General features: G+C 39.8%; 1 protein-coding gene and 1 pseudogene across 6 annotated transcripts in view; one reads left to right on the forward strand and one right to left on the reverse strand.

Annotated features, from left to right (window-relative positions):
* atxn1a (ataxin 1a) overlaps positions 1-13,819 on the forward strand; it is a 345,727-nt gene that overhangs the window by 279,624 nt on the left and 52,284 nt on the right. The gene's annotated exons all lie outside the window — the stretch shown is intronic.
* LOC144481793 (U2 spliceosomal RNA) lies at positions 12,103-12,308 on the reverse strand (annotated as a pseudogene).

Here is a 13,819-nt window from a genome sequence, read left to right on the forward strand (position 1 = left end):
AAATCGACTCAACTGCGCACACACTGCATTAGTATCGAACATAACTGAAAATGACAAAAACATTTACGAGTTACATTGATGTATGGTAGTCAGTTTCTTAATAAGTAACATTTGAAACATTTTTTAATATCTGTTTTCTTGAGCTTTAAAGAGCTTGATTTTAAAATTTTAAGAACCTTCTCAAAGGCCCACAAATGGGCACAATTAGCAGAAATTCACACTGGTGATTAATGGAATATGACCATTTTTGTGGGTGGAGCCAATTTTTAACACAATGCTTTTTGAACTAGTTTAAAACATTACAGAAACTCAGTTTACACTGGTAATTTGCACTTGAAATTCTTCAATCTCTTGCACAAGTTTGGCCAATTCTGGTAATTATACTGAAATGGGCACAACCTGGAGAAAATCCTCCCTTGTTAAGGTCTCATCACGTGAGTGTTTTATATTGTTTTTCTAGATACTGTTTGCAAGAATATATATTTAAAAATGTGTGAAATAACTCGCTGTTTCTGCTTATGCTCTGTTAGTATCATAGAATCCCTACAGTGCAGAAGGAAGCCATTTGGCCTATCAAACCGACTCCAACAACATTCCCCATCCAGGTCATAGCCCCATAACCCCTATATTTATCCTGCTAATCCTCCTGACACCAAAGGTCAATTTAGCATGGCCAATCCACCTAACGTGGACATCTTTGAAGTGTGGGAGGAAACTGGAGCACCTGGAGGGAGCCCACGCAGACATGGGGAGAATGTGCAAACTCCAACACAGACAGTCTACAGCTGGAATTGAACCCAGGTCCCTGGCGCTGTGAGGCAGCAGTGCTAAACACTGTGCCGCCATGCTGCCCACCTAAACACCATGCACTCTATTCACGACTGCCCATCTACTACACCATGTTAGTTTGTTACAGCAAATGGATGTGTAAATTCATATTCAAGTATTGTGTGTTGACTAAGTTTTGAAAATTATTTTCAATCTTAATGATGTGCCAAAGATGATAAAGTATTTCGCTTTGAGATGATCTGTCAAGTTAATGGTGCATTTTTGTGGTCCCTGGAGATCCTAACTTAATACTGCTTATGAGGGATGTTGATTACTAGTAATTGAGTACAGCTGTCTGTACTGGACATATTCGGTGTAACACAGGAATTGTTCATGTTACTGCAGTGTGGCATGAGAAACGTATGTAAATCCCAAAGGCCGTTATATCTCGAGTACATCATGTTTTAGATTCATAGACATCTACAGCACAAAAGGAGGCCATGTCTATCCAAATGCAGATATATTCTGTCCCTGAGAATTCTTTCTAATTTACCCACCACTGAGGTTAGACTAAATTGACCTATAATTTCCTCCTTTTTTAATAATGGAACTGTGTCAGCAGTTCTCTGGCATCTTGCAGGTGGCCAAAGAGGATTTGAAAATCACTGCCAGTGCCCTGATATCTCCTCCCTTGTCTCCGTCAACAGCCTGGAAGTTTTCACTTTATTTTGTCCATAGCTGCTCTCTCAGATCTAAAAAGGGCAAAAAGAGAATGTGAGAATGGATTATTGACTAACATAAAAGGGAACCGTAGAGTATTTTATAAAAATATAAATAGCCAAAGGAAGGGACCAAAAAAGAAACATTCTTGGGAGACAGAAGGATATGGCTGGAAAGCAGTATGCAGGGCATAATTTACAGTTCACTACCGACAATGAAACTTGAAAATGGAGTAAATAATGAGCAGGATAGTAACAGACTGCAAGAGGACATAAAGACTAGTGAAATGAGTAGACACATGGCAGGTGAAATTGAACAGAAGTGTGAAATTATACATTTTGATATTCATAGAACTGTAGAGTTCCTCCAGTGCAGAAGAGGGCATTTGGCCCATTGAGCCTTCACCAACAGCAATCCCACCCAGGCCCTGATCCTGTAACCCCACTATTTACCCTGCCAGTCCCCCTGACACTGAGGCAATTTAGCATGGCCAGTCAACCTCACCTGCACATCTTTGGAGTATAGGAAGAAACTGGAGCGCCCGGAGGAAATCCATGCAGACATGGGGAGAACGTATAAACTCCACACAGACAGTGACAAGGCTGGAATCCAACCCGGGATTCTGGCACTGAGGCAGCAGTGCTAACCACTGTGCCATCGTGCCATATTAAGAATGAAGAAAAGCTCTTTTCAGTGAGTCGGTGCAGACCCAATAGGTCAAATGACCACCTCCTGCACTGTAGGGATTCTATGGTTCTCTTCTTTCCTGAGCTGACTATCAGCCCATTGAATCCTGTTATGGACACTCCTCCCATGGCCAACAAGTCCTGGTGTTGGACTTGAACCCAGAGCTTCTGGTCTAGAGGTAGGGACATTACAATTGTGCAACAAGACCTAAAAAATCATCAATGATTTTGATAAGAGTAAATAAGGAGAAATTATTACCAGTGACAGAATGGTTGGCAACCTGAGGTCATAGATTTGAGATAATTAGTAAAAGAACCAGGCCAAAAAGAACATTAGGAAACTTTTTTATATTCAGCAAGATCATCTGGGAATGAATTGTGTAAAAAGAGTGACGGAAGTAGGTTCAGTAGTAACATTCCAAAGTTGTTTGGATAAATATTTGAAAGAAAAACATTTACAGAGCCATGGGAAAGAGCAGGAGAGGGGGAATAATTGGGTTGTTCTGTTGAAAATACAACATGGGCAGGTCCAGTGGAACAGCTGGGGAAATGGTGATGTAATGGTAATGTAATTTGCCTGTAATGATTAGGGCATATGGGTTCAAATTCCACTGTGGCAACTGGAGGAATTTAAATTCAATTAATTAACATACCTGGAATTGAAAGCTTGTCTCAATAATGTTGATCATAAAGTATATCATCAATTGTTGTAAAAACCCATCTGGCTTACTAATGTCCAGTAAGAAGTCTCACAACACCAGGTTAAAGTCCAACAGGTTTATTTGGTAGCAAATACCATAAGCTTTCGGAGCACAGCTCCTTCGTCAGATGGAGTGGATATCTGTTCTCAAACAGTGCAAACAGACACAGAAATCAAATTACAGAATACTGATTAGAATGCAAATCTCTACAGCCAGCCAGGTCTTAAATGTACAGACAATGTGGGTGGAGGGAGCATTCAACACAGGTTAAAGAGATGTGTATTGTCTCCAGACAGAACAGCTAGTGAAATTCTGCAAGTCCAGGAGGCAACCTGTGTTAAATGCTCCCTCCACCCACATTGTCTGTACATTTAAGACCTGGCTGGCTGTAGAGATTTGCATTCTAATCAGTATTCTGTAATTTGATTTCTGTGTCTGTTTGCACTGTTTGAGAACAGATATCCACTCCATCTGACGAAGGAGCTGTGCTCCGAAAGCTTATGGTATTTGCTACCAAATAAACCTGTTGGACTTTAACCTGGTGTTGTGAGACTTCTTACTGTGCTTACCCCAGTCCAACGCCGGCATCTCCACATCATTACTAATGCCCTTCAGGGAAGGAAATCTGCTGTCCTTTCTTGGTCTGCACTCCAGACCCACAGCAATGTGGTTGCCTCTTAACTGCCCTCTGAAATGGCCAAGTAAGTCAATCAGTTCAACAGCAATTACCAGCGACGCCCAGATCTAATAAAAGAGTGAAAAGGAAAAGCTCTCTCCTGTGCTATATCATTCTATGATACGATGAGGAAGACCCAGAACAAGATGGGAGGACAACATAAAAATGCTTTCTAATAGCATTGACCTAACTGCTGTTGGGATGACTGGAAGAACCTTCCAAAGTTAAGTCCCTTAATGACAATAGAGACAATATCCAGTTTTCCCATGTGTCCCAGTGTTACAGATCATAATGTTTCAGTATTGGCACCACATTTTGCCACCACCTCTTCCAAATTCACACCAGGAGCTTCTATTCAGAAATTTGAATTCCATTTTTGAAGAACTATGGCTGTTTCCTAGTGTCAAAGGTTTTACTTAGAGGCACGATGCTGTATGATTCCATGACATAACCTTTTTATAAATTATGCAATCTGCCTACAGATTTCATCTTTATTATGATTGGATAATTGTTGGAGTCCTTTACTCTTTTGTGGCAGGATAATCTGTGTTTCTGACCGCACCCAATTAGACATGAACTAGGAATAATTCTTTTCAGGTTTTAACAAGTGTAACTTTCTACAACCTGTAGACCAGTATGATATGCTTCATGTTATTTAGAGGAGAGCTATATGTGTCACTTGTGGCTCAGTTGTAGCACTCTCACCTTTGTGTCACTGGATACTGGATTCAAATCCTATTCCAGGGCTTGAGTACAAAAATGAAGGCAGACACTGCTGTACTGAGGGAGTTGTTTTTCAGACAAGATGTTAAACCAAGGTCCCATCTGCCTACTTGGCCAGATGCAAAAGATCCATGGCACTATTTCAAGGAACAGGGGAATTATCCCCAATATCCTGGCTAATATTTATTGTTCAATCAACATTTCAAAAACAGACTCTCTAATCATTAACACATTGCTGTTTATGGGAATTTGCTGTGTGCAAATTGTCTGCCAGGTTTCCTACATTAGAACAGTGACTACACTTCAGAAGTACTTCACATTGGCTATAAAAGTACTTTGAGACATCTGGTGGCCGTGGAAAGCGCCTTATAAATAAATGCACGTCTTTCTATATGCTGGTATTTGGTCAGAACTATTAATAGTTTCAGTTGATGTATATCTCATTTTAAAGTTTGTTGATATTTCAGAAGCCAAAATGTTGAGCTCCATTTAGCACAGGAATTGCCATCCTATCTTTTCTTTCCTAAAATTTGTAAAGGAAAATGAAACGTAAACTCTCAAGATGCTTTGTGGGGGTCATTAAAGATAAAGTATAATACCAAACCACGTGAGACAGTAAGACTGGTAATCAAAATCTTTTGTCAAAATGTTAGGTTTTAATGAGTATCTTAATGAAGCAGAGAGATTTGTGGAGAGAATTTCAGAATTGCAGCAAGACAGTTGAAGGCGAAGCTGTCAATATATTGAGCAAAGGAAATTGGTGACGTAGAAATGGCCAGGGGAGCACAAGAGTTCTTAGTGTCTTGAAGTGCCTGGAGGTGGTCACAGAGACAGGAACATAATTTAATAAGCAAGAAACCGGAATTTGTTTGGTGCAATTAGGTTAGGATGCATCACCAAACCAGGTTAATCTGACTTTACTGCAATGTTCCTATATGGTATAGCACCCTACTGTAAATAAGTAATTAAGTTAATTAAAGATGTTAAATACATTGAAACTGCTGATACATGTAAATACTGAGATTTACAATGCTGTGCCAATGTTAATGTCTCAAGCTGCCAGCTATAGCACAGTGTAAAACTGCTGGAACTTGCCAAGTCTGACAGTCGAGAAAACCTCAGTTTTACTGAGTCCTGCTGTTTTACACACTCGCAGCTATTGCCCGACATAACTATCACACTACATCTATCTGCTGTGTTGGATTCATACTTTTGGAAATGGGTCACAATGTGGATTTCAATCACTGTAAAAGTAGCTTGTTTATTACACTATTCCCGAGCCATGTTTTTGTGTAATTCAGATACTCAAAATCCATTGTTACCCAGTCATATCCAGTAGCTTTTGGACCATAGACATAGACCAGTACAGCACAGAACAGGCCCTTCGGCCCACGATGTTGTGCCGAGCTTTATCTGAAATGATGCTAGTGAGATCATCATCTTTCTAGTGGTATTTGCATTAAAACCCGAAGGGCCAAAGTACTTCACAGAAGCACAAGACAAAAAATGGACACCAAAAAAGATATTAATATGTCGCCACAACAATTCTTAATGTGGAGATGCTGGCGTTGGACTGGGTAAACACAGTAAGAATGTGTCAGTAACAAATCTTACCCAGTTGGGTTTTACTTGTAATTAACCATTTACTGTAATTGTCACAGTGGCTCCTATACAGGATAGTTTCTTGAATGCACTTTTATATAATTGCACATGTTCCAGTAGAGGTACTTGAATCCAGACTGAATTTGGTAATAGGCAGTGCAATTTGTTAAGAGATTCATATATGATTCAAAGAGACTTTATTGTAAAATTGCATTTTGTGGATCCTTTCTGTCCCATAATGACATCTGAGGGCAAACATTGGCTGCAGCTCTTCAGCTTTGCCAGTACTAGATCTGGTTGAGGTAGTGAGTGAAAGCCCATTTCTGGCAACTTTCAATAGAAGCAGAATCAAGTTGTTTATACCATGCGGTGGCCTCTAGTAATGTTGTTGTCAGAGAGCAATTTATAGTAAGGGGGGGGCACAAGGACATTGATGCAAAATGACAACTGAGTTGCCCATGAATGTGCTGCAAGATTTGAGTTAGATTTTATCATGTGGAACAGAAAAAATCCACAGCTAATGCCTAATTAGTGCTTCTACTCATCACCCCATGATGATGATTGCTGTATTTCCTTAGTTTGCACATTGTCAGCATTTTATGCCAGGTGAATTGCTGAATGACTTTTTTCATTTAGTAAACAAAAGGCTCCGGGTTAAAGGGAAACGTTGAAGGTAGATGAAGTAGCAGACCATTGAATGGTGTCTTTACAATTTCTGATGAATCAGTGCCAGCATCTATAATGGCTGCCAGGGAGCACAATAGTGGTGGTTATTCACTGTGGGGAGGGGGGGTGGTAAGTGGAATGTAGCTCAGACAATTGCAGGTAAATCAAAGAGAAACTGGCATTTATATTAAACCTTGAATGTAGAAAAACATATCTGGGTACTTGGGTGCGTAAGGAGACATTTATGCATAGAACTAAAGAAGGAGATGTTGGGAGTGTTGACCAAATGATTCTGACCCACTCGAGCATTATTTGTGAAGTCTTTTTTTATAACTGTCACAGATGGGGCTACAGGATCGTGCTTATGTCCTGGTGTATTATTGCACTGTAATTAAATTCAATGAGGGTTTTTTCATGAATGTTCTGTTGATGAGCTGTAGATTCGCAGTGCATCATTTACTTAGCATGTACACCGTTTGCCCACAATTCTCGGTAGAAAACTTGTTTCACAAATGGTGGTAGATCCACATTGATAGCAGATGGCACAGTGAGTAAAAACCGATTTGCTATTTTTGTGAAGACTTGTGTGACTGTGGGTATAATTCAAATCACTGAAGCTCACTTTAATAGCATCAGCTTAGTTACAAAGTAGGCAGGCAAGTGATAACGATTTGTTCACTTGTATGAATCAACTTTAAATCGGCTACTGATTTAGTATTTGTCTTTACCGTCTGCTATGTTAGGGCTCTTGTGTACAACTAGCTCCAAATTCAAAATATGACACAATCTTTGGAACCAGCAAGTGTTGATTAAATTCCAAGGACAAATAATTTTGAAAGATGAGTACATTTTTTGGACATCGTTACAAATTAAATTTAGAACTAGTGATTATAGAGTGGGATGTGTTGTACTGTAGTTATCTACTTTAGTTGACATAATTACAATTTATATACATGGAATTTTTAAATTTGGTTTTGCTGCAAGATGAAAGTAAAGTGATAGAGCTATTGGTGGATTTTTGGACTGGATGGTTTTAGTGTATTTTACATTCGGGTTAGAACTGACAACATGAAAATTGAATTTAAGAAATGATAACTAACAATATTGCATGATTCAAAAGAACTTCAGTGACTGTGGGTACTGACCTATTTCTAATATAATTCAGTTTTTATCACTCCTTTCCTCGCTTGCTGAGATCATGCAGTTGTTGTTTACACCTTGACTTTTACTATTTAAAATGTGTTTTTACTGCAGCCCAGGTTTGGGAGAGCACTATAGCTGCTCTGCACTGCCTTGTTTGCCACTGGATGGCACCACTGGCCCTACTGTAAATTGACTGCCCCTCTGGTCTCTAATACATGTGAACAGACTGCCGATCATGGTTTGATAGCTAAGGCATGTGTGCAGGCTTTTATGTCATCAGCCGCGCTGTTGCCATCAGGGCAGTTCGTTGCTCATTGACACCCAAGAAACAAACACCTATCTATTCACAGGTTTTTTTAAACAGGAGCAATCAAGCCTCATTTCCAAGAATTGACCCAAGGTTGCCAGAAGTTGTTGCTCTGATTGAAGCAAAGTGCAAATCTGGTGCATTTTGAATATATGCTCATGAAATGAACTTATTGATAGAATTATAGAATCCTACAGTGTAGAAGGAGACCATTTGGCCCATCGAGTCTGCACCAACCACAATCCCACCCAGGCCCTATCCCCATAGCCACACAATCCCATGCATTTACCCTAGCTAGTTCCTCTGACACTAAGGGGCAATTCAGCATGGCCAATCCACCTAACCCACACATCTTTGAACTGTGGGAGGAAACCGGAGCATCCGAAGGCAACCCACGCAGATATGGGGAGAACATGCAAACTCCACATAGGCAGTGAACCATGCTGGGAATCGAACCTGGGTCCGTGGCGCTGAGGCAGTAGTGCTAACCACTGTGCTACCGTGCTGCCTTCTTGTGCTTAATAATCAGGTGATCGATAGGGTGTCATTTCAGACAGGGTAGTGGAATTTCTGAGAAGGAGAGAGCCCATAAAGCAGCGGAGATAGATTGACTGGATTTCTTGATTAATATTGATATTGTATATTAATTTTAGATGTTCTGCCTTTTAATTTGACAGATGCAAGTTTTTCAAAGCACAGCTCATATGCTGACTTGAATTTGCTCCAGCTATTAATCTTAAATCTTGTTTTTTGCCAAGATTTAGATCAGAGCATCAGATTGTTGGAGGAGTTAAATTAGTAAAGTTTGACTCTCAGAATTTGCTACTTGGGAAATATACCACACAAAAATTTTCAGTTTGTGATGAATTTCTGAATCTCAAATTATTGATCTATGTAGCAAACAGGAAATTGTCCCAGCATAATTCCTGGGATCACCAATTTTCCCCCAAATCTTAGTATGAGGACTTCCCTAACCTTCAAGAACAGCTACTTGTATTTATATATATTTTTCTACTAGTAAGACGTTTCACAGGGTCAGATTTTATTTTTATCAGACTGAGCTTGACACTGAGCCGTAAGGATAAATGAGCTTGGTCAAACCAGAAAGTTTCAGCTAATTTCTTAAAACAATGGCAAGCAAGGGAAAATCTTAAGAATTTAGGTTGAGCTTAACGTATGGTCTGTAATGTAAAATGTTTTCAAGTTCTACATTTTCTTTGTATCAGCTATGGTAGCTGGGCTGCCCCCTCATCTGTTTATTCAGGTTCTGTGCTAAGGTTATGCAAAGGACAGAAGGGAAAACTGGCAAGAAAGAAACAAACCTGGCTAAAATAAGGGTGCATGTGAGTTTGTAATTAATATAATATTGAAATAATTTTTCAGGTGAGCAACAACCCATGATAAATATTCCGCCAAAGCACCGGCTGTAAATTGAAGTAGCCATCTGAATAGGGGAGGGGAAAGCTGTTGAGTTATCTTCATTAGTGCAGTTTGCTCTATTCAAACGCACCAGTGCAGAGGGAATAGATCTGATTGTTGCTTTGTTGTGATTTTAAGTTTGTAGTGAAATTTTCCAGTTCATAGTGGCTCAGTGGAACAAAAAAAGTTCTCCAAAATATGCACATTTCTCCTAAATTGTATTGCTGCAAAAATAACATGGACACAAACAATAGAAACCAACGAGGCTAAATTTAGTCATGCAGGCAAGAAAGGCTTTTCTTCTCTCGCCCCAATAATCTACCTACAATATAATCTTGGCAATTGTGCTGTCAAAGGGGTCTCAGAGGTAGTTTCTATTAACTCCTGTCTGTCCATCCGCCTGTTTAATTTTTTTGTTTTGAAATTTCTTACAACTTTTAATACTGCAGATTTGTGTAACATTGCCAGTTTTAATTTCTCTACTAACAGCCCCGCATATCGATTTGCTTTTAAATCTGAATTTGAGGAACCTTTTGATACTGATGTTTGTGGTAGTCTTTCTCAAATGTTCCTTTGTAACAATAGTTTTTAAATCAACTCCATAATCTTTTATGACATTAGTATCAAAGCACCAAAGGTCTATTTGCATTTTATAGGTAGAATTCAGCTGAGAGTTTATTTAGCCTGTACCTTTAAATTTAGATTGATTAGCATTTAAAATGTCTCCATGCAATGATTAAGCAATCTCATATTTGTATGAAGAGTGCATGAAGCAAGTATCTGTATATTGATTAAAGTCAGTAGGAGCTGCCCATAAGCATCAACACTGTAGTGGTGAATGCTGAAGACTCTTGGGATTTAATATGAACTTTGTTCACTACTATTTTTTATGTCTGCTTAGAGACGTTGGATGTGAAATTGGTTTTCACCAGTAGCAAGCTTACAGCAGATCAGCTGCCTGTTTAAACCGTGCTCAATTTTCTCTCTCTTTAAAGTCTGAGGAAAAAATAATTGGGCAGAATGTAAAACCAGCTGCTGAATCACTGAGGTGTTTTGCACTACAGGCAATGACTAATTTCACCATGTTAAGATGTGAATTATGACCATTTTTAGCAACATCCAACCTATTACTACAGCTGTATTACTACTTGGATGTAGGGACAGACTGTATTGTAGTCAAATTTGCAAATGATGCAAAGATAAATAGGAAAGCAAGTTGTGAGGAGGATACAAAGGGATATAAATGGGTTAAATGTGTGCAAAGAATTGGCAGTGGGAGAATGTGAGGTTGTCCATTTTGGCAGGAACAACAGAAAAGCAGAGGATTATTTACACACACACTGCAGAATGCTGCAGTACAGAGATATGAGTGAATATGAATCACAAAAAGTTAGCACAAGTAATTAGGAAGGCAGACTGAATATTGACCGTTATGGCAAGGGGGATAAAAGTAATGGAATCTTGCTACAACTGTGCGTTTAAAGGTACAGTTCTAGTCTCCTTACGGAAGAATATATTTAGATTGGAAACAGTTCAGAGAAGGTTCATTAGACAGATCCTTCTAATGAAGAGGTTGCCTTTTGAGGAAAAGGTAAGCCTATTCTTATTGGAGTTCAAAAAAAATGAGAGGTGAAGCACAAGATTCTGAGCGGGCTTGACAAGGTGGATGTTGGAAGGATGTTTCCTTTTGTGGGAGAATCTAGAACTAGGAGGCACAGTTTAAAAATAAGAGGTCTCCCATTTAAAGCGATATGGAGGAATTTCATAGGAATGCAAAGCATCCTGTTTGGCACTGGCTTGGCTGAGGAGTTGCCAGAAAGATGACAGAATTAGGTATCAGTCTGTCTTGGGCTCCACTCCAATTTTTTGGCAACGCTTTCTTACCTTTCAACTGTGCCAAGATATCCGTAAGACGATAGAATTATTTGCCTAGAGATGGGAGTTTGATTCATGAGCACAAGGATATATCCACAGAGCTAGAGGCCTATGGATTCCTCAGAAGCTTTATCCAGAGGTCATGGGGGATCCAGTTTCCATGTGTCACAATGTCTTGTGAATTTGATGCTCCAACTTGCATTGTGCCTAGCCAGCAGTGTAGGTTGAAAGTAGAAAGCATGCTAAAAAGCAAAAACCCTCTTCACCTGTACACTAGACATAACATTCCAACTTGTTAAACACCCATGTAATGTGTAATCTCAAGAGTACACGTGAAACCATCTGATTCTTGAAGAAATCCTTTGTGACGATGCTAATAGGGTTGCAAAAAAGCAGTGAAAATATTCTGATCAATTTTACAGTATTTAGAGGTTGTGTCTTAGTACATGCTTGCATGAACTTGATAGTTTAAATGGTCTCCTGTGCTGCAATGATTTTGACTCTCAATTTTTTCAATTGGTGCTTGCTCAATCTTTTGGATCTTTTCCCAGATAGATGGCTGTTTTGCATCTGCAAACCTAGTCTGAAAGCTTGTTGGCAATTATTTGCAGGAGAGATATCGTTGCCGAGCCTAATTGTATCCTCACCAGATATCCATTCAATGTGTACTTTTCTGTAATTTTTTTAAATACTTTTCCAATTCAATCAAATCAAATCCAATTCAGAGTCTCAACAAGTTGAGACATTTCCGATCCAGGCTGACAAGACAGGGCAAGCGACCAAACCACCCTGTCCTGGGCCTGATCTACATGAGCCAAGTTGATTGGAGAAGGGGGAGGTTCCTCCTCCAAGACTTGAGCTCATTTGCATCTTAGCCAAAAGGCCGAGATGCCGCTTTAAAAAATTGCTTCATATGAAACATATGAAGCTTCAGTGTAACCCAATGACCTCAACCAAGTGCGGCCGACCATGGGCTGCCGACCATACTACACTTGATCTTAGCCAAAAGGCCGAGAAGCAATTGTACTTTTCTGTAATTTTTTTTAATACTTTTCCAATTCAATCAAATCAAATCCAATTCAGAGTCTCAACAAGTTGAGACATTTCCGATCCAGGCTGACAAGACAGGGCGGGCGACTAAACCACCCTGTCCTGGGCCTGATCTACATGAGTCAAGCTGATTGGAGAAGGGGGAGGATCCTCCTCCAAGACTTGAGCTCATTTGCATCTTAGCCAAAAGGCCGAGATGCCGCTTTTAAAAATTGCTTCATATGAAACATATGAAGCCTCAGCGCAACCCCATGACCTCAACCAAGTGCAGATCCGATACTACACTTGATCTTAGCCAAAAGGCCGATGTACTTTTCTGTAATTACTACAAGGGAGCAATCGGGAGTGGGACCCTGCCTGATTGTAACTAAGGAATGCTGAGATGTGCTATAGTACAGAACTGATGCTGCACCTTACCATTATGCTGGGTAATAATGGTGACTACCAATTCGGTCACTGAGCATAATCACTCTTTCATCACCTTCCCTCACCCAATCAGCCCCTAACCCTTATTTCTTTTTTTGTTTGCTCAGTTAACTTCACTGCCAGATATGATGGAGTTTTTCAGGACATCGTCTCATGTCCAGCGTCATGTTAGCTGATCTCAGCTTGTGCAAGGGACCACAGTTATCCTCCGTGCCCTTGGACTAAGAAAGGAGAAAATCCTAACGCAGCTTGAGGTGCAATTCCATGTTCCCACTGGAAAATGCCTGTTGAGTACAGACAGAATCCAGTTTGGCTGTGATAATTGCTCCAGTTGTAAAGTCTACTCGCATATGAAGTAAGATGCCAGAGGATTGCTGCCTTTGAGATATCTGTGCAGCAATGTAAGTAGAGGAGTGGAAAAGTTAGAATTATCATTGTTGACATCACTTTTTATCTTTTTGTTTGATGCTGATAAATTTAGTAAAAGTTTATGCAAACCCACCTACATTGCTATTGAATATCATATTTCAAAACTTGTATATAGTAGCTCAACAAGGGTTCACCTCAAAGCCTTGCACACTACTACTGATTATGTAGTGCACTACAATTCCCATAGGCCATTTTGTGTTGGAGAAGTTTGACAATAGTTCACAATAATAAAGTTCCACTTTGATTTATCTGGTGTTAGTCACACGATAGAATTCCTGTGTTGGTGAATGAGTCATGAGTTCTACTGCTGTAGATTAGTGAATGCCCGTCAGTCGCATGACCTCCGTTCAGTAATTAATGTATCCTCACAATATGTAACATTCTATCTATAGCACAGCAGCTGGTTTGAAGTGCATTACAACACTCCCAACAGTTAGGAGTTGTGGGGGGGTGGGAGGGAATGTGCTTCTTAATGACATCCTGTATCCTACAAGCAAAGCTTTAGCTATGTATATAGTCACCAGAACCCACCCTGAGATTGTGTTACAGCTAGCGGCACTCACCCAGCAATCAAATGTTTTTGCGAAATCTATATATACAGCACGCTGAGATGTCCTCGTGGTAACTG

This window comes from Mustelus asterias, chromosome 2, assembly GCF_964213995.1.
Source record: "Mustelus asterias chromosome 2, sMusAst1.hap1.1, whole genome shotgun sequence".
Classification (NCBI taxonomy): Eukaryota; Metazoa; Chordata; class Chondrichthyes; order Carcharhiniformes; family Triakidae; genus Mustelus; species Mustelus asterias.